Below are 17,424 nucleotides of genomic sequence, written 5' to 3'. Positions count from 1 at the left end.
TCCCGGGGGCTGACGCGGAGGGAGGGTGCGGGGAACGCCCGCTGAGGGGCCTGTCCTGCGGTACCCCAGTGGAGAGCAGAGCCTTAGAGGGGCCTGCTAGTCTTAGTATTTACTGGCAGAAGGAAGGCTTATTTTTTCAGATCTCTTGAGATACGACCTGGCAGGCACCAGACGTAAATCTGTGGTTGAGTGCAGTCAGCTCTTAAACGGGCATGCGGTGGATGAAGCGCCCCAAACTTGGCATCTTGCGTCTGACACTTTGTTTTTGGGCTAAACTGCCTCTGGCCTCTTCAACCTCCTGTGCCTCTTTCTGTTTTTGTTTGTTTCTGTTTTCTTCCTCGTTGAGAAAGGACAGTGGTTTTAGAAATAATGACCTGAGAGCTTTGCAGGTTGAAGTGGGACAAGTTTTCCTAAGGTGCAGGTTGGCAAGTGCCAGGAACCTGCCGGTGGCTTTTTCTCAGGCCTCTGGGTTAGGGTCCCTCCAGTGAGGTGAGGCGGGGGTTTCTCCCCTCCCAGAGGTGTGGCCACTACGCAGGGGGACAGGAACTGGGTTTCCCAGTCCGGGGAGTCCAGGATGCCCTGCACTCTGCGCTGATTCCTTGGTGACCGTGGAGGCTGCCTTCCCCTGCAGCCTGGGCTGGAGAGGGTCTCCTGAGCTTAGGAACTGCGGGGCAGGAGGGCTGGGGTGATAAGGACACGTGGAACTTGCTGGGGCTCCGGGCAGTGTCCAGGGCGTGAGTAGATAAAGCTGGACCTTGCAGCTGTGTGCCGGCAGCCCTCGGTGGGCTCTAGCAGTACTGTCGGGGGGCCCTTGGAGTGGGCTCCCTGGCTGGGCTGGGACTGGGTGATGGCAGTAGCAATGGGGCATCAAGTCTTCCCTCTCATTTGTTAGGAAGTGCGGTCTGTGCCCGTCCCCACTGTCTGGCTCTTGGGCTGGGAGAAGCTGCAGGCTGAGTCCCACGGGGTGTGAGTGTGTGAGCAGGAGTGGGTGCTGGAAGGAGGTAAAGCTGGTGACCATCAGCTCCTCATTCTCTTCCACCTTGCATGTTTTCTCTGACACCCCAGACCCAAGTTGTGGCCTGCTGGTTAACTTGTTTACATAACCTTCTTAAGTAGCTCTAACCTTAAAAAAAAAAAAGAAAATCAAAATGTTAGTTTCACAGGAATAATTGGTGGGGATGGATTGTGAAATGGAGCTGCATAAATATCCAGTTTGCCAACTGAGCTAAGAAATGCTGGATAAAAGTAAAAGGTAATTGTAAAAGACACTGATCACACCCCTGGAAGCTTAGAGATGGGATAAGACACCTTGATTTTTCCCAGACAAAACTGAGGAAGTCAGAGGAAAAACAGTTGATGGTGAGATTGGCATCAGCCTGGGCTTTGTTTGGATTGGGCCGCGGTGGCTGCAGTGAGGGCTGTTGGAGTGGGGAGAGTGGGGGTTGAGCCTGGCTGCAGAGGCCCCCTCCAGGCCTCAGCTCCTCTCCGGCACTCCTCGCTGTCCTCTGCCACGCATACCTGCCCCGGTGACTTAACAGGTGTGGGCCTCAGGTGACACCATGGTCTGAAGTCTTGGAGAAACCTTTACTGTCCAGGGGAGGAGAGGACTGGCGGTCGGTGGGGATCGAGACCCTGCACACATCACTGGGTGGCTTGAATGTCTTCGGCAGAGATCACATGCCCTGCCTTGCAGCCTGGTCCTTAGAGAAACGGAGAGAGCTCTGGGCCTGGGCGGCGGCCCTGGCTGTACCACTCACAGGCTGTGTATCCTCAACGCAGTCTCAGTTCCTCACCCTTGCCAGGTGGCCGTGAGGACTGGGAACGTGGAGGCACAGGTAGGGTGTAAGGTAGCCACTGATGACCAAGCAGGCCTCCCGGATGTAGGTCAAGTTTGAGATGGTTGCTCACCAGGAGGCAGCTTGTGTGCCCATCGGGGGCTGGGGGTGCTCATTGTTCCCTTGGGTGGTGGTTGGCCTGAGCGCCTACAGAGAGGCTTCTCTGCCTCCTTCCTTTCCCAGAGTTCCTCCCCACCCCCCTGCCGCCCACCGCCTGGGTTGGGTCCAGCTCGTGTCTCAGAGCAGCCTGCTGGCACAGGCTGAGTCAGCTGTCATGGGCACTGTCTTTTCTCATCTCTCCTGAAGCCAATCCTCCCCTCTCTCCCTGTCCAGACACACAAGAGAGGCCCGGGAGTTAGGTGACCTCAAGATCATGCAGCCAGGCTCTCTATGTGGAACCCTGCGTACTGGTGGGGTGCCATTGCTGTGTGCATTATGATTTCTGTGCCGGCTGTGAGGTTTCCCAGGTTGGGCTGTGGGGTACCCCTGAGTCTGCAAGTTGGCCCAGGCCAGGTGTGTCACCATTGCCCAGGCCTTCAGTGGCTTTCCAGTGCTCCCTCCACATCCATGTTTCTCGGCCTGATTTTTCTCAAGTTCCCCCGCTCGCTCCCAAGAATGGTCCCTCCAGGCTCTCCTGGCTCCAGGCAGACAGGCTCATTGCCCAGATCTGCCCTGGGTTGTCCCCACCCCATCCCCACCTGTCATCTTGGCCCACGTCCATCCCGGAGATCCTAACTGAATGTAGGCTCTTTCATCTTATCCCTTGGTCCTCGGATTTGCCAGGCCACTCTTGCCTCCAGGCCTTTGCACATGCTATTCCCACCCCCTTGCCATCAGCCACCCCCAGATGCCCACCTGGCCGGCCCCTCACCTATTGCCGGCTCCCTGACAGCCCTACATAAATTAGCGTTACTTCCCCTTCTCTTGTTAACCTTGCTTTGTGTTTCTCCTTATTACTCAACATTCAGTGTGTTATTTATGTACTTGTTTGTTTATTGTCAGTCTCTTATCACTCAAATGTAAAAGACTTTGTTCACCTCTGGATCCCCAGTAGCTAGAAAAGTGCCTGGCACACAGCAGAGCCTTAGTGCTGTTGTTGGATGAGTGAGTGAATGAAACACGGGAGCAGTAGTCTCCTTGCAGCACATGTCCTGCTCCCTGTGCCTCCTTTTCCCGAGTCCCAGAGCTGGAACCCAGCTGTGTTCACCTTTGGATCCTCCTAGAATGTAGCACAGACCCTTACTCAGTGGGCAGTCAGGAAAGAGCTGCAGAGTTGTACTGTGCAACGTCGGTTTCACATAGGCCAGAGGAGAACGTGTTTGGGAAGGTAACCAGCCCAAAGAATGAGCTTTCTTACTGTGCACTGAGATTCCTTTTTGGATTTTCAGTTGTTTGGGTTCTCTGCACCCAGGTGGTCCCTGCTGCCAAAGTCAGCGCTGCGTCTCCCTGCAGTCACCTCGGATGTGGATGCACTTTGGAAGGAGGCACCCCCATGCCCAGATTCCCTTCCCACTCCATCTGGATCTTTCCAAACTTGTCCTGTACCTAATGTCAGACTCTGTCCCAGGGCTCTCAGCCACTCTGCTTTCCCTTCCAGAAGCCTCCTCCTGCTTGACTGTCTCCTGCCTGTGTCCTGGCCTGGTTGGAGAAGATGCTTTGGTTTTATGAGAAAGGGACTGGGAGGTCGGAAAAGAGGATGGGATTTGGAATAACAAGAGCTCAGTTCCAGCCTGGCCCTCCCACTAATCCCTGGGGCCCAGGGCCAGTCTTCTGGCTTGAGAGTCTTTCTCAGCATCTGCAATACCCGCGTGAGGCCTCTTGCCTGTGGTTGTTTTGAGGCACAGACGAGATGCGATATTGAACCAATGCGAGATATTTTATGACAGCAAGAGCTCCATGGTGTGGCTTCTCTTATTGTCCTGGGAGTTTTAAGGGTCAGGTTTGTGAGTTACAGCTACGGCCTAGTGAGAGAATGCAGAGGCGGCCTGTCATAAACTCTAAACTCTAAAAGGCTGTTTTAATGTAAGGTGGTGCATCTGTTGGTTTGTGTTTCAAGGATCAAAATTAAGAGAAAAAATATGTGGTTGAGATACCTGCGTTGAGTGACTGTGGAAATATTTTCATCTCTAGTTTTCTGGAAACGGGAACACTCCAACATTTAAAGATGGTTTTGATGACGAAACCACTGGAATGAAACACACATCATCGGGCAATTCTGTGTGTTGAGTTCCATCCCTCTTTGTTTGTCATTTTAAATAATTTCCCGGCAAATCCAGAAGGCAGGTCTTGTCTTAACTTTGCAACGAGGAGGCTGGGGACAGGTAGCTGAGCTATGGGTTGCCTAAGAGCACCCTGCTGTGACGGGGCAGTGCTGGCCTTTGAGCCTGAGCTGGAGAGAGTGTGAGGCCCATGTTTTCTCTCTGTCTCCTGCTGGGGCCCATTTTGTATCAGATTTGTTTTTAACGGGGTGGGCATGACTAGGACTTATGACCACTGGTGGGCAAGTACAGGGGCTAATTTTCAACACGTGCTGAGAGACTGATGGCTGGCATCGGAGAGTCGTGGAAATGCCACAGATGACGTGGGCCCTTCACAGCGATGGGGAAAGGGCGTGGGAGCTTGCCCTCCAGGAAGGTGGCTGACATGGTTGCTGGGACACTAAGGTGTTTTCCATTTTGCACTTGAAGCCAACATGGATTCTTAGCACTTCTTGTCCCTAGAATCAACTGTGCAGAGAGACGCTTGGTTCTGAAACTCTCAGGCAAAGACAGTTCTGAGGAAACTCTTGTTAGTAAATAGTGAGTCGGAGAATACTATTGACATTTAGGATTTTCAGTTGAGATACATATGTACTGTCATGCGTCACATGACATTGTTTTGGTTAATGATAGCATATATGACAGAGGTCCCACAAGAATATCATGAGGCTCAAAAATTCCTATTGCCTAGTGACACTGTCATAAAGTTGTAGTGCAGTTACTTTATTTTTAAAAAAAATGTATCCTAACTGTACAATGTTTATAAAGTCTGCACTAGTGTACAGACTGACTCACCGGAGCAACTTCCATTCATGGAAAGTGCCCTAGATAGGGGCACCATGTTTTATCTTTTATAGCATATTTTTAGTTTGTGCCTTTTCTATGTTTAGATACACACATTCAGCACAGTAACATGCTGCCTAGGTTTGCAGCCTAGGAGCAGTAGGCTGTACCCTATAACCTAGTGTGTTGTAGTAGGGTTGTATAATGTATGCTCTATGATGTTCTCACAATGATGAAATTGCCTAATGATAAATTTCTCAGAATACATCCCTGTCGTTAAGTGACGCATCAGTGTGTGTGTGTGTGTGTGTGTGTGTGTGTGTATGATATATAATTTTTTTCATTTGGTTGGTTTGGCATTCCTGGAATTGATTCTCCAGCAAGGCAGCTCTAAATATGAATTCCTCTGAACTGTTGTATGTGTTGTTAATTTAATAAACAAGTATCGTTTATGGTTTCCCGCAGTTGGTTTGATTATCAACTGTCTTGGAAAAATCCATTGTTTCAAAAATAGTAAAGCCACTAGTTGAGTAACCGCATGCATTTAGGGATGATGGATTTCTCAGGTCTCTCTGGAAGCAAGTGTGTGCATTGTGCAATTAAAACACAGTTTCTGTTTCTCAGTCTTGGTGTAATAAGTGAGCCATGTGCTCTAGCATCTGTCTGGATTATCTGGAGCTGGTGGCAGCTGTCACGGGTGTGGTGCAGTGGGGCCAGGCGTGTGTTAGGAACTGGAAGCTCTGGGAATCCGGGCTCTGCCTCCACGTGTGAGCCAGCTGTAGAGCGTCACTGCTCAGAGTTTGCCTTGACTCATCCCGAGAAGGGCACGTGGAGGTCTGTGTCCCATTCCTCACCAGCCACTGAGTTACTATGGATGGAGGAGATGAGATGTGTGCAACTGTTCTGCTACAGTAAAGCACTCGGTCAGTGCAGTCACCAGGGTTAGGATGTGTGAGTGTTTTACCAACCTGCCTGCTGGGTTTCAGACACCTGGCACTACCTCCAGCCTCTAACTGATTCTGGCTAGTACGCGTGAAAGCTGTCAGCTGAGTGATGAATGGGCCGATTTTGGCCACAGGTCCCTGCACTTCCCACCTGGCCTGACTGCTAGATTCTGAGCCCCTGAGGCAGGACTGAGTGGGTCACATTGATGGCTGATTGTCTCAGGAATGGCATTGGGTGAAATCGAGGTTTTCCTGACCCACAGCTCCTACTAGAAGTGCCTTTCTTTTGTGCATGTATTGTGAAGATTCTGCCTGTGAACTTTCTCTACCCTTTGAGTCCTAAGGTTCAGGTACCTGGAGAGGAGCGTGTCATCGTTTTGCAGGTTGGATGTGCGGTTGTTGGGGAAGACGTCTTTGTGCTGTGTTGGGTTGGAAGCTTTGAGAGCAGAAGCCCCTCCAGACCAAGAACTCCTGATTGTGTCTTTCCCTTGGGCTTTCCCAGTTTTCAGCTTCTAAATTAATTGCATTTTATTAAGTAATGGTTTTCTTCTTGATCACAGGCGTGCCTGTGCTTAATCAGCACTGAGGACTGGTGCTACTTCAGTTGATTTGATACACCTAGAGGCAGCCTCATCTCCAACTTGTCTTGACTTCATTTGGGGAGCTGCCGTGGGGGACCCCGGACTGGCAGCATTCCCACTCCTCACTTTGGCAACCCCGGCCTAACTCCTTGTATGTGTTGCTCCTTTTATCCGTCACATAGGGTGGCTTAATCTAATAGTGGAAACAAAGGGGTGCGGGACACTAACCTGGTAGGTCTCACCTTGCCCGTCATTCACCTCTCAGTCCTTTGACACTCAGGGACTCTGCAGTGGTACAACCGGGAGCAGGTACCCTTCACTTTTCTTACCCCCGAGTCCCTTTGCCTGGAGCACTGTCCATTTATCCACCCATGCACTCAGTAGGTATTTTCCAAGCAGCTACTATATTCCAGCTTTCTTGTTCCCAGTTTAGAGCTGGGTGGGATCAGGAGGGAGGGCATGGAAGGGGTTGCTGGAGAATGTGCAATGGCATCAGAGCCCCATTCTGGCTCTGGGTCCAAGGCCCTCCTAGAGAGGCACAGTCTGGAAGATGTGAGAGCCCCACGGTAGGTTGGGGTGGATCATGGACCCCATCCTAGAAGAGTGGGTGGGTTTGCCCCTTCAGAGCCCAGGCCAGAAGAGCCCTCTAGGCAGAAGGGCCAGCCTGGAGTGTGGCACCCTGGGCATAGGGAGGGCCCAGTTTTTGGCAGCAGGATTATGTAATTTGTGTAGGTCAGAGCTGGAGATGGGGGTTGGGGGGAATTCCTGACCATTAGGGGCTTGGTAGCCCTGGAGAGCCCTTGCTGTGGGTTGGGAGCAAAGTAGATGGGCCAATAACAACACATATTTTACCAAGCGAATTCTAGGAGAGTGATTTCTGCAGCTGGCTTCCCTAGTGGACAGTTCAGAGCATGGGAGGAAGACGCGGTCAGGGGCGTGTTGAGGGGTGCATCCAGAGGCGAGGGGAGGGTGTGGGGAGGTATGAGCAGAAGATGTGACATGGGGTGGGAAGGGATGCAGTGAGGACGCAGGAGGGTGGCGGGGGCAGGTGTCTGGCCGAGGCACTGCCAGCATCACGAGGAGGCTCTGGAGCCCACTCCCCACTGGGTTCTGTAGGAGGTGGCAGCTGATGCCAAGTCCCAGCCTTGCTAGTGCAGACGTTTTATTTTACCCTTCTTTTTTTTTTTTTTTTTTTTTTACAAGGATTTACAGGATTTGTAGATTAAATTGCCCCTGTTCTCCAAGAAGCAGTGGGAACAGCAGCGCTGCAGGGTGATGGGCTGCAGAGGCCTCTGCAGCAGGGTGGGGTCTGGGGAGACATTCGGGTGCCTCCTGTCCACGGCCTCGATAGGCCAGGGCGCCTGCAGCTTGGGCCCTCTTCCCCTTTCAGGTTGAGGGAGCTGTTCATCCTCTGGGGGCTGCTGGGCAAGAAACATTTCTTACCTGATAATGTGAAGCGTCAGAGGTCCCTGTTTTATGGGTAAGTTGCTGTATGTTTTGGAGCTGCAGGCAGTCTGTTTTTCTCACTAGCATGGTGTGGAGGTGGGGGACAGTATTCCCTCCCGTGAGGCCCACGTCCACTTCATTATCCCTGTCTGCTAGGACTGCGCTGGATGCTGACTGAGGCTGCCTTTGTTACTTCCATGCACTGTAACTGGAAAGGCCTGCTGCTTGTTAGGCTCCTTAGAAATCTGATTTGAAGGCTGGGCACGGTGGTTCATGCTGTAATCCCAGCACTTTGTGAGGCTGAGGAGGGAGGATCGCTTAAGTCCAGGAGTTTGAGATCTCACCTCTACAAAAAAATAGAAAAATTAGCCAGATGTGGTGGCTCACGGGTGTGGTCCTAGCTACTTGGGAGGCTGAGGTGGGAGGATCGCTTAAGCCCAGGAGGTTGAGGCTGCAGTGAGTTGTGAGGGTGCCACTGCCCTCCCCTGGGTGACAGAGCGAGAACTTCTCTCTCTCAAAAAAAAAAAAAAGAAGTCTGATTTGAAGGAGAGAAAGCTCTATTTGATGTGGGGGTTGGGGGTGGAGAGCACCTCTGCGATTAGACCTTTGTATCATCTTGATGATTTTAATCAGACATCTAATATTATGCTGTAGTTCATGTCAACTGATTTCCCAAACCTGAATTTCAGAGACTTCCCATGACACACCGGGCAGTGGGAGTGGGGATGGTGAGAGACTGTTAGTTATTCCAGGAAGAGAGGCCTTTTCTGATTGTCCTGCTCACCAGCACACTGAGGGGCTGGGCCGGTGACCTGAGGGGCTGGGGAGTAGAGCCCTGGCTTATTTATGTGCAGTTGTTCCTTTTGAACATGTCTTGTTTTGCTGGTGATTTGGCAAATAGGTTGAAACCAAGCCCTCCCCCAGTTCCTCCACCACCTAGGACTCCACAGGTGCCTGGGAGTCCGATGGCTGGCAGGCTGCCTTTTGAAGCTTGGCCTAGTGTCCCGCAGCTGCTGGTTGTCCTGGGAATCCAAGGAAAAGCTGCTGAATTCTGTGGCCCCAGGAGGATTTTTGTCCTCCTTTTGCAGAGCAGTAGGTGGATTTGTTCTGTTGAGCTGGAAGGAAGAATTTTTAGAATTCCTCTGGCTGAAAAAGTTAAAATGGAACCATCTACATCAATTCCCCACAATTGGACTTTAAAGCAAGTTTTCAGAAAAACAGACTTGATTATTTTCTATGTGTGGAAGCACATTCCTTGGGAACTTCTGGTGAATTTTTTTTTTTTGGATACGGAGTCTCACTCTGTCACCCAGGCTGGAGTGCAGTGGCACAATCTCGGCTTACTGTAAGCTCCACCTCCTGGGTTCACGCCATTCTCCTTCCTCAGCCTCCCGAGTAGCTGGGACTACAGGCGCCCGCCACCACTCCCAGCTAACTTTTGTATTTTTAGTACAGACGGGGTTTCACCGTGTTAGCCAGGATGGTCTTGATCTCCTGATCTCATGATCTGCCTGCTTCAGCCTCCCAAAGTGCTGTGATTACAGGCGTGAGCCACCGTGCCCGGCCTAACTTCTGGTGAATTTTAAAGTGCTTGTCTATTTTGTTTTATTCTCCAATACTGAGAAGTCTTTAACAACTAGAGGCTGCTTGGGTAGGTCAAGGTTTGAGGGGCAGCGCTCCCCACCAGAGCTAATCATTAAATAGATCTACCATCTGTAGTTTTTGTTTTGCATTTTGAGATGGAGGTGTTGCTATGTTGTCTCTAGGCTGGACTTGAACTCCTGGGCTCAGGCAATCCTCCTGCCTCGGTCTCCTGAGTAGCTGGGACTACAGGTACATGCCACTGTACCTGGCTTGATGTCTCTGTTTTAAAAATTTTTGCCTTCTCGCAATTATCTTGTATCTCTGGAGAAGAAAGGTGCCATTTTTCTGGCAGTGGAATTTGGAGTTGAGAAGGACCCTGGCTCCATCAGCGGGGCTGGCACCTAACATATGATAGATATATAACATAGATCTTGAGATCCTTTAAATATCTGTTTCTGATTATGAAATTCAAATGTACTAATTATAAAGATTAGAACTTTACAGAAATGCATCATGTAGAATAGAAAATGAAAGCTTCCCCCTAACTTCACCACTGCCCCATTCAGTGCCCACAAAGATAATCATTGTTCACAGTTTGGTGGCGATTCCTCCCATTTTCTTTTCTGTCTGTGGACATATTTTACTTGTCTTTTAAATACATACATATTTTAAAAGTATTTTTCAACAAAGTGGGATCCTATTGTAAATAAGATTTGCAGTTCGATCCGCTCACCAGCTGTGTGTCTTAGAGATGGTCCCTTGTCCTTTGCGCAAGCAGCGTTATTCTGACGCTTGCATAATATGTGACTGTTTACTTATTGAACTTTTGGGTTGTTCCGTTTTTCACACTCACGGAGAATGCTGACAGGTGGAGTCTCGTACATTAAACCCTTGCATCTGCATGAGGTTGTTTTCGTAGCATAGATTCCTAGAAGTGGACTTGCTGGGCTGAATGGTTTGGGCATTCAGAGTGTCAACAGATATTGCCAAATTGCTCTCTTGACAGGTGGTGACCATTCTAAATGATGCTAGTGTGTGGGGCAGCGGTGTCCCCACTGACACTCTCTGGACATCGACACTCTCTGGACATGATCAGTCTTTGTGTTTCATTCAGTCATGTGGGTGTAAAGTGATAGCTTATTTCATTTTGTATTTGTAAAAATTGTGAATGACAACAAACTGCTCCTCCTGTGCTTACTACTAATTTGAATTTCTCTAATTCTCTTTTTCATCCTTGCCTGTTTTTCTCTTGATTTGTGTAGCTTTTCCTTGTTGATTTATAGGTGTTCTTGGTACACAGGGTTATTCCTCATTTTCTATATATATTGCGGATATTTTCTCTCAGATGCCACTTGTCCTTTGAATTTGTTTAAAGACATCTCTGGCAATGTAAAAATTTGGAATTTTTACATTGTTAAAACTATCAAGCTTGCTTTAATTACTCCTTAATTTTGTATCTTACTTAGAGAATGGGTTTATGTACCCTAATGTGTATAACCACCCTCCTGCATATTCTGCTAATACTTGATAGTCTCGATTTTTTTACATTTACATCTCTTCTTTGATCTAAAATGTATTTTAGATACAGTGTGATTTGGGGATGTAGCTTTTTTTTTTATAGGATTCCAACCTAATTTCCTAGTCAGCCACTTTGACCTCTCTGTTTTGGCAGGTTTGTCATGGGTTAAGTAGCTGCTGTGTTCTGAGTGTTTCTCCTGTGTTTCTGGATTCTCCATTCTAATTTACTGCTTTATTCTTGTGCCACTATCTACCGTGTAAGTTACGGTGGCTTTTGGTAAGACTTAGTTATCTTAAAGGGCCATTACCTCTTCATTCCTCTTCTTTTTTCATTTTCCGCCAACCTTTCCTCCTATATTCCTTTGAATAGATAAGCTTTATTTTATTTAATTTATTTTTTGAGACTGTCTTACTTTGTCACCCAGGCTGGATTGCAGCGGTGCAAACACGGCTCATTGCAGCGTTGACTTCCTGGTCTCAAGTGATCCTCCCACCTCAGCCTCCCAATTAGCAGGGTCCACCACGCCTGGCTAATTTTTGTGTTTTTTGTAGAGGTGGGGTTTTCCAAGTTTCCCAGGCTGGTCTTGAACTGCTGAGCTTAAGTGATCCTCTTGCCTTGGCCTCCCAAAGTTCTGGGATTACAGGCATGAGCCACCCTACCCGGCCGCTAGATAAACTTTAGAATAAACTAAATTCATCCCATATTCTGATTGGGATTTTGATTAAGGTTGCTCTGTGAGTTTTATGGTGGGGGTTGGGGGTGGGGAGAGGAGAGAGCTTTTGTATTTTCTTCTCATCCAGATTTTGATTTATGTAAAAAGTCCTTTGCCTCCATCACTGGAGCTTCATTGCTTTATTCATGCATGTTTGTGCATCTCTCACTTGTGCTGCTGTTGTCACTGGGATCATCCCCTCCTCTTGCCTTGTTTTCTAGCTGATCATGGCTGGTCTGTAGAAAAGTTGTTGCCTTTTAAATTTGTGGACTGCCTGCCCACCTTGCTTCAGTCTCTCTGTTGATGTAAATGGTTTGTCATTCTTCCTCTTGTATTTTTTTATTGGAGAATCATTTGCCATTGTCGACCTTTCTTTTTTGTTATTTATGCCTTTTGTTATGGGGTCCATTGTGGAGGGGTATTTGATACTAGTTCACTCTGTGATCCCTGGGGCCCTCCTCAGGAGGGCCTTTCTGCTTCATGGTCAGTGGGTTGGCTCTTTGACTGGGGGTCCCTGTAGCTCAGCAGTCCCCAGGACAGCCGCTGTGTCACAGAGTGGAAGCAGGCCGGTGGACAGTTTAAGTGAGTTTTTTTCCCTGTGTGGCTGGGCAAGCTGGAGGAGAGGGGTCTTAGGGAGTGGTTTCTCCAGGCAAGGGCAGTGGTCTGGAGGGGGCTGTCACATGGGTGCTCACCCATGGGGGCCTTAGAGGATGTGGCTTTCTCTGCTGCTTGGCCTCAGGCAGGGGGCTCAGAGGGTCTCCTCAGGTGCTATCAGTGGCTGTGGTGGTGGCAATGTCTGGGACCCATGCCAGCAAGCTGGCGCCACTGGTAGCCTCTGCTGCTTCCTCCAAACGTGAGGACCCCCAGGCAATGGTGGTGGCCCCCTGGGTGCACAGGCAGATGAGGGGGTAGGGAGAAGAGGGTAGGGTACAGCCCTGGTTCTCAAAGCAGGTGGTGGGGCCAGCATGTGTGACTCAGTGGCCAAAGGGTCCATGGAGGTGGACCAAACTGGTTGAGGGGAGCCCCCACCCTGACCATGCCAGGAGATGCTGCCCGTGCCACCAAATTTCCACTGGGACCCATGGCCCCAGTAGAGTCCCTGGAATCTGTGAAGCTCAGGGTCATCCTCAGTTGTTCCCTGTCATTTATGTTCTAGCCTTGACCTTGGAGTGTCCGCCCTGCAGGAGCTGCCAGTTGCTGTGAGTTCCTCGTGCTTCCTTGTGACAAGTGGTAGGGAGTGGCTACTGCTAGGTTAGATTTTGTTATTTTGCACATCATCGACTTTTTACACTAGTTTCCATCATTTTCATGTAGTCTTTGTTCAGGGTGTTAACAGCTATCAATACCAGCTAACAATGTATTTGTGGTGATGGACATCATTTTCTCATCTTATGAGATAAACCAGCCAACCTAGTGCCTTTTGCATGAAGGTAATGATGCTCGGGGACTTGGGACTGATGGGTGGTGGGTGTTGCCAGGATTTCAGCCTCTTCCAACAGAAGCTGCAGGGTGGCGTGATGTGGCCCCATGTTGCCCTGTGGTGGTAGGGCAGGGGAGTGGCGCCCACAGGCATGGGGGTGGTCAGCTTTCCAGGAAGGTGATCCAGGCCCAGGAAGGTCTGAAGTGTGATGGAGGGGAGAGGGAGAGGAGAGGGAGCCTACCGGGAGGCGTGGGTCCAAGGCCTGGGTGTTTGTTAGTTTGTCGTCATCCCATCTGCTAGGCATCCATTCTCTGTTGTGGTCCCCAAATGCCCCATTTCTGGCTTCATTCAGACGCAGTTCCTCTGCTCAGTGGAAGTGGAAGAGGTGGAACTGTTGTCTGTGCTGTCTTCAGAGCCGGTGGAGGCGGAGCTCGGCCAGCGTGTCACTGCCTAGTGGAAGAGCAACTAGCAAGAGAACCCGCTCTTCCCTGTGGCTCCTAGACACCTTGGTTGGAGGGTTGGCCAGGAGCAGGAGCAGGAAGAGCACTGTGGACAGAGCTGGCTCCTGGGACATGGGAGGCCTGTTGAATGCCTGCAGAATCAGCATGAGAGAGAGAGAGAGAGAGCGAGAGTGAGAGAGAGCGCGCACAAGCGCACGAGCGCGAGCGTACACAAGGCCAAGTAGCAGGCATGGCAGAGGGGAGATTCCAACCCCCTCCTGACTCTGGGGCCTATGAACTTAACCATCCAGTGGCAGGGCCTCTCAGCTGGAAATCAGTCACATGCTTCCCAGAAGGTATTTTTATGAGTCAATATACTTGACTTTGGGAATTGGCTATAAAGAGAAAATTTAGTACAGGATTAAAGAAGTGTGTACTGGATTAATCTGGCAACCTCTTTTCTTTTTGAGACAGGATCTCACTATGTTGCTCAGACTGGAGTGCAGTGGTGTGATCTTGGCTCACTGCAGCCTTGACCACTTGAGCTCAAGTGATCCTCTCACCTCAGCCTCCAGAGTAGCTGGGATCACAGGCACGTGCCTCCATATCCAGCTGATTTATAAATTTTTCCTAGAGATGGGGTTTCACCATGTTGCCCAGGCTGATCTCGAACTCCTCTGCCTCCCAAAGTTGGCAACTTCTGAATGTGCTGCTCAGAGCTGCCTGTTTGCAAATGAACCAGGAATATGTTTTATACGTGAGGTTAATTTCATGTAGATAGAACACTGCTATAGGAGGCGGGGTGGGGTGATGTCACAGAGCACTGGACAGATAATCAGGACGTCCCCTCGTCGCAGTCAAGCTGACCTCTTTTGGGGCTGTCGCCAGCTCAGTGGTGTCCACCTGCTGTCTGCAGTCTGAGAATCGGGGTGTCCTAAGCTCTCTCCAGCTCTGAAATCTTTAACTGTCTACTGGGTGTATTTGTCTGGAACCTTGCCTCCTGTCCCTGTGGTTCTGCATGTTGCCGGGTGTTTCTCAGGGACACCTGACTTTCCTGAGGGTCCCCAGCCCTGGTGGGAGAAGAGGTTGTGTGACGTCTGACACCCGGGAATTGGTGGGTCTCCATTATCTGAGGAGGGTGTACTTCCCAGGTTAGCTGGGCATGAGTTCAGTTTCAATCGTATCCTTCCTTCCAGTTTGGGATGGGTTCTGAAATTTGTATTGCAAGTGATGAAAAAGGGGTAAGTGGCTTTTCATCTCAGTGGGGTTAGCTTTGTCGTGGACCCCTGAGCTGAGAGATGGCATGATTAGAAGTCCAGTGCCTCCACCCATGCAGTCTTCTTGAGGACTTACTTGTATCATTGTGTGTTGCTTGAAAACGAGCAATCTGTACGGTAACTTTTAGGATTCTTGGTGTGGGCGGGTTGAATATCTGCCCGTGTGCCTCATTTCCTGGGTATCACTGAGGAATGGCTCTTTGATTTCAATTTTAAACCCTTATCTTGCCACAGTCAGTCTTTTATATAGAGCAGAGTGCTGGAGATGGGCTGCAATGACAATGTTCCTAATGGGATGGGTTTTATTTCGAGTGAGTGGACTGTGACAACTTTTAGGTACCTTCATGTGACTCTTCTCACAATAGCTGATTTTCTTCTCGTTTAATGGAAAATTAGTAGCTGAAGCCTGTTTCACGTCTCTGCCCCCGTGGTGGCCTGGGCAGACACTGGCTCATCTCCCAGAGCAAATGTCAGACAGACCAGCCACAGCCCAAGGAAGTGGGGGCAAAGGGGGCGCCCCAGTGTGATCTCGAGGGCCCATGTGGTTTTGTATGGAGGGCAGAGTTGTTGTGCTGTTGGCTTTTCAGCAGGAGCCAGGCAGAGCAGCTGTCCGTGGGCTGCCCTGTTGGCCAGGGATGTTGACCAGGATGTGGAAGGAATCAGGCAGTTGCCCCCGGCGGGATGGTCATTGCGGTGTCTCTGCACCTAAGTGATTTGTTTTCACAGACATCAGTGCTCAGTATTGATCAACCTCAGGATCATCAATGCTTGGAAAGGGTAGAGCTTGTGTCCCATCAGAGATGTGACTCCGAATCTGTGGGTACTCTCCCCAGGCTGACTCATAAAATGAATGGGCACCTGAGCCACTCCGTGTGATGCTGAAAACCGGGAGCACTCGGGTGACGCCTTCAGCCATGAAGTCTGCCTTTCCTCAGGGGAGTGGCCGCCAATGGTGTGTTTTCTATTTGAAGCAACTCTAAAGGGTCCCACCCAAGTTTCACAAAGAAACTCAGGTTCTTGACATATGCAGGGGGAACCCTTTCATTTCTAAAATCTGTTAAAATTTTTACTATTGCTGAAAATATCCTCTTACGCATTTGCAGTGATACCTCCATCCTCACTGCAATGACCCGTGAGTGCAGGCCTGTGCCCGTGACCTGGCTGGACCCTGGGGTTTTCCTGCGCCGCTGGCCCTGAGCTGTTTGTGCGATCAACAGGGCAGCCCTCTGGGTCTGGATAAGAGGTTCTGCGTGCTCCTTACAGTTCAAAGCAGGCTTGGGCCATCTTCCCTGCCTGCTGCCTTGTCCTCCAGTAGTAAGTCAAGCCCCTGTCACTCCCTGATGAAGCCACTCCACTGAGATTGTTGATTTTACACTGAGGCTTCTCTTTGGGATACCCCAGGCTCGTGGTTACCCGATGGAGGAAAAATTCTGGGAGAATCGGCTGGTGAGATGCCTGACACCGCTCTCCTGGCATCTGACATCAAGGATATCTTAATTTTCTTAGTTTTTAAAAATTGTGGTAAATACACAAAAGATGAAATTTACCATCTGAAATACTTCTAAGTGTATGATTCTGTGGCATTAAATACACTCACAGTGTTGTGCCACCATCACCACCATCCATCTCCAGAACTTTCTTCATCTTGCAATCTGAAACTCTGTGTCCACTAACTCCCCTTTCCGCCTCCCCCAGCCCCTGGCAGCCACCATTCTACTTTCTGTCTCTGAATTTGACGACTCCAGGTGCCACATGTGAGTGAAATCATACAATCATTTGTCTTTTTCCAACTGCCTTCTTTCACTTAGCGTGACGTTCTCAAGGCCCACCTGTGTTGTAGCGTGCGTCAGAACTTCCTTCCTTCTTAGGGCTAACTACTGTCCCCATTGTATGGGTAGGCCACACTTTGTTTGCCATTCATCCCTCAGACATCGAGAATATCTCACATAGTAGAAAGAGTCAAAGAATCCAATGAGGGCTTCATCTTGGCCACTCATGCTCTCTGTAGCTCCACCCTCTGCAAGGGTTGGGTGGACAGCCCGAAGCTACCTGCTTATCCTGCATTGAGCAGATGGGCCTGGTGCTGGGCGCAGAGGATGCAAACTGGAGCAGGAGCCAGTTCCTGCCCTCAAAGTGCACAGCAACATGCACTCCAGCCTGGGCAACAAGAGAGAAACTCCATCTCAGAAAAAAAAAAAAAGAAAGAAAGAAAGAAACGGGAGCTGGGGAGAGGGGGCCTGGAGACGGGAGTCCCACGTGGCCCTGCCCTCCGTACCTGGCTGAGCAACGCTTTCCAGTTCTTTTCCAGGGTTGTGGATGAGACCCCACTGCCTGCGAAGAGAGGCCCTGATAAACCAACTCTTGCTTTGTTAAAGAGGGGACACCTTATCAATGATTCACGTTTCCTTCATTTTAAGCATGAAGAAATTAATCCAAGGGCCGGGCGCGGTGGCTCACGCCTGTATTCTCAGCACTTTGGGAGGCCGAGGCGGGTGGATCACCTGAGGTCAGGAGTTCGAGACCAGCCTGGCCAACATGGGGAAACCCTGTCTCTACAAAAATACAAAAATTAGCCAGGCGTGGTGGTGGACGCCTGTAATCCCCGCTACTAGGGAGGCTGAGGCC

The 17,424-nt window shown here is 49.9% G+C and overlaps 1 protein-coding gene across 10 annotated transcripts in view; it reads left to right on the top strand.

Annotated features, from left to right (window-relative positions):
* Positions 1 to 17,424, top strand: part of LOC117975990 (golgin subfamily A member 8B) — a 58,255-nt gene that overhangs the window by 925 nt on the left and 39,906 nt on the right. For 2 of the 10 annotated variants that reach the window (XM_063597091.1, XM_063597089.1), the window contains exon 1: positions 1,159 to 1,252. The exons of 5 other annotated variants lie outside the window; for them this stretch is intronic. The gene's annotated coding sequence lies outside the window, so the exon portion shown is untranslated. Of the gene's footprint in view, positions 1 to 1,155; positions 1,253 to 7,308; positions 7,882 to 17,424 lie in introns of those variants that run through there. 3 more of the 10 variants (XM_055098823.2, XM_063597090.1, XM_063597093.1) reach the window with 3 other exon arrangements.

This window comes from Pan paniscus, chromosome 16, assembly GCF_029289425.2.
Source record: "Pan paniscus chromosome 16, NHGRI_mPanPan1-v2.0_pri, whole genome shotgun sequence".
NCBI classification, from domain to species: domain Eukaryota; kingdom Metazoa; phylum Chordata; class Mammalia; order Primates; family Hominidae; genus Pan; species Pan paniscus.
This window is presented reverse-complemented; position numbering and strand designations above follow the sequence as displayed.